The following is a 4,210-nucleotide window of genomic DNA, read 5'->3' on the forward strand; positions in this document are numbered from 1 at the left end:
AAAGCAAACATAGACACAAGAACGTGAAGACTGACTAGCCTTTGATTTGGAAGCCTGTTATGGACCATTTCTACACATCGTTAGAGGCAACGGGAGATAACGGGGAGGGGGGGCAGAACTTTTATTATAGCTGTGATTATTTTTTTTTGTAACCAAGTTTTTATTCATTTTCATCTTTTAACTGTTTAACATGGTTGAATTGATTATGTATCTTTGTTTACTTTAGAGCACATGACACACAACAAATACATAAAAATAAAAATAAAGCAATAAACAATAAACTTTTCTGAATGTATTAACAAAGTTGTTTCCAAGCGTATGTACCAAAATTATCACAGATAAGTAATTATGTATAGTAGTTATGTGTATAGTTTATTTTGTATCAATAACAGAATTTATAGGAAGGGGGAGGGAGGGGAGAAGGGGAAAATAAACTAAAATATATATATACTTCATGCATGCCAAATTGTGCTGTAAACTATGGATACCGTTCTACCATGTGCCTCATTATTTGCATAATCAATAAAGTAACACCAGACTGCATAATGATAGCTGTGATTTGGTAACATTGTGTCATCATTCCTTCCTCCCAGCTCCCAAACTACAAAGAAGCAGCAAGGGCTTTTCACGTGCAGCTTTCATTATATTAAAACATTGATTTAGGGACTTTTTTAAAAAATGACCCAAGCCATGTTTCCTGCTCTAGCAGCGGGAGAAATAAACTGCTGAATATTATTTTTGCCATATTGCCTTTGGAGGAAGGAAGCAGAGAGAGAAAGTTATCCTCATATTGAAGTGTTTCTCCTTCTCATAACACTAAAGCCTGGAGTCATCCAGGGCAGGCCTAAAATATTTTGCTGCCTGAAGGGAAACAGTTTATTGCACACACACTCAAGTCAAGGTGCATAGTAACCAAGGCCAGTCAGCAGTGCAGTTTGGAAATTTTAGAGCCTGGACATACTGGCCTTATGAGGGCGGTGACAATTAACACATATCTTCTCCCCTCACCCTCACCATTCCCTGTTTTACAACTATTTCCGGGCCAGACCATGCAGGAGTTTTACTTTCTGAACTCAGCTGTGCAACTACATAATGAACACAAAAGCATCACCTTATCTGGAAACTGATTGCTAATGTACAGTACTTACATGTATACAGCTTCAGTGTAGAACACACCAGAAAATCAACCGTCTACAGGCAGACTGACTGTTAATTTGGGGAGGGGGGATGTTTGTGTACACACGTTGGTTGCGCAGGAGTTCTAAATCAACTTTAACCTGAATTTGCTGGTATGTGATTGAATCCTACCCCAAAATAGTGACAGGTTGAAAGTGTAAGTGACCTCAAAGTCAAAGGAACTTCAAAGGGAGACTTCAGCATTAAACCACTGTTTTAAAATATGTCAGGAGACTCAGTGCTATCCTTTGAACTGAATTTCGACAAAGGGTTTTTATCACACCATGTGCTAATTGTTGCTACAATCATAACCCACCTTTCAGAATAGAAATCTTTTCAAGGCAGTTTGCAACTAAAGAACATTATTTAAAAACACAACAAACAAGGTTGTTAACAAGGCAAGTATGTATATGTTATCAAGAAAGTTCAACATCAGAATGAACACAGTGAATTGTGTAATTATTACTTTCTGGACTTCTATTCATTTTATTCCCCCATCCTCGCAGTTCACAATCTGCACTCTCAAACAAGGTGCCACAAGGCTATTTGGGTGGGACCTACTAAGCCAGGGGTCAGCAAACTTTTTCAGCAGGGGGCTGGTCCACTATCCCTCCGACCTTGTGGGGGGCCGGAATATATTTTGAAAAATAATAATGAACATATTCCTATGCCCCACAAATAACTCAGAGATGCATTTTAAATAAAAGCACACATTCTAATGTAAAAACACGCTGATTCCCAGACCGTCTGCGGGTCAGATTTAGAAGGCAATTGAGCCAGATCCGGCCCCTGGGCCTTAGTTTGCCTACCCATGCACTAAGTCATATGCAAAGTAGACCGATTAAAATAAGTTTAGTTAGGACAAAGTTTAGTCCATTGATTTCAACAGTTGCATTCCTAGTCCCTTTGTTTGATGGTTTTTCAAATATGCTTGTTACTCTACATATCCTATCTCTAGGGGAAGAAGAGTACGGTGGCCGATAGGAAGTGGCGTTTGGTTTTCTCCAGAAATCTTGCTCCCCTAGGATAGAAGGGAGTGAATTTTCCTTGTCTTGCGCAACGCCAACCAAACCATGCTTGTGCTGCACTTTCACCGAACTGCAGGAAGTTTCCTAACATGCAACACTGTATATCACCCCACCACTCGAGAATGAGGCTTAACACATGAATTTTATTTTATATTTAGGCCATTAAAAAAAAGAAAAGGTTGTGGTTTGTATGTCTCGAATCTGGGCTTGTTGCAAGCAGGGCACAAGTGTTTTTAGCACCTGCACAAGGTTATTGCTTGTCACCAAGGAAGTAATTAGTCTCAGCCTGTTACCTCCATGTTGGGATGTGTGACTGCCAGCACAACCATTCAGATCCAGATTAATGCATACAGTTAAAGGAGCAAATGACTGTCCTAGGATCCAACTCCTAGGGGCCAAGGTCCCTTCACCCCCCAAAAAAAATATTTGAGGGGCCTCTCAAAAGTTGATAGGCATTGCCATTCAAATGGTATACCTGTGCTGCGATATGTGATTGGTTATGCGAGACGGGGCTTACCTGCCCCTCCATATTTTATTTAAGTTTGCACCCCTGGTATGTATAAACATAATGAGCAGAAATGAAATTGAACTGGCCATTTGATTTGAGGCTCCCGTTATTAGGGATAGGGAGCAAGCCCCATAGATAGAGCACAGGCATAGTAAACACACATAGGATTGTACTCCCAAATGGGAAACATGCCTGTGTAGGTGGCCAGAAAAGAGTCATACATTACACCAGTATGTCATGTGGGACAGAAACACGGAATGAATGGTTTTTAGACCTGCCTTGATGGTTCTAAAAGAGCAGAACATGCTATACCACTGTCAACATGTCTCTGTTTATTGTAAAGTGGCCTATATAACACAAGGGGGAGCTCTGGCCTGAAATATCGAAACTCTTTTTCCCTTTATTGGCAACGCTGGTCATTATTTCATAACCTATTTTGCTTGATAAATAAACAGTTTTTTTGCCTCAAAGTATCATGTACACTGAATTACTCATCTGTAAAGGATCATCACAGCCTTTCTGTAGTTAGCTCACTGTGGAATCAAGTCTGAGGCTGCTTCCGAATCCAGAGCCTTGATATTGGAATGGGATTCAATAATATACCATCAATTTCAGGTTGTGCAATTATGGTTAATTGGGAGGTCCTCTGCAACAAACCTGCTTCCCCAAAAGATCAGTCTTTTTCCAATAAGAAAGCAGAGGGGAAATGCACTGGAAAGTGTGAAGTTACAGTTGTGATGTAATGTCATCTAACCTCCCCACAAAAAAAATCAGAATGAATACTTAATAAATACATCTGAAAGCACCCTACATTAGGATGCCTGATGCTGATCTCCAGTCTATTCTTTGAAATTATAGTCTGTATCTGAATGCTGCTGTTCACAGTCATCTCTAGTCATATTTTCATTTTTGTCTCCCTGCGTCAGAGACAGATATCTTCAAAGACTGGATTCTCTCAGTCAGTGTGGGAAGTGGATATGGGAAAGTGAGTTGTGCGTTTAAAATTATGGCGAGAAGAAAAGCATGCAGTGAGAACCATTATGCTACAAAATTGCTCTTCAGCTAGGAGTTGTCAATGAAAACCATTAAGATTCCAAGCTCTTTTCTTAAGACGATGACATTTAAAACTTTCAAGACGAAAAGCAAGTCTTGATAGAATGTTAACCCGTGTGATGTAGAGTCCATGGAGCCTTAGCGCTACAATTCTATATCCAATTACCATTAAGTCTTAATGAACTCAGTTGGACTTACTTCTGAGAAGACATGTATAGGAATGCACTGTTTAACAGTAGTCGTGGATCAATAAACTACAGTATTTCAAAAGAAGCAACATTCTGATTATAAAGAGTATCATTTACATCAGTGGGTGGCTCTGCAAATTGTAGAACATGGACTGAACAGATTTCTTATTGATCTGTGGCATCACAGAAGGCAGCCCTGTATTGGGATGTTTTTAATGTTTGATGTTTTACCATGCTTTATATATGTTGTAAGCCAG

This window comes from Podarcis tiliguerta (assembly GCF_965153285.1).
Source record: "Podarcis tiliguerta genome assembly, chromosome: 1".
Lineage (NCBI taxonomy): Eukaryota > Metazoa > Chordata > Lepidosauria > Squamata > Lacertidae > Podarcis > Podarcis tiliguerta.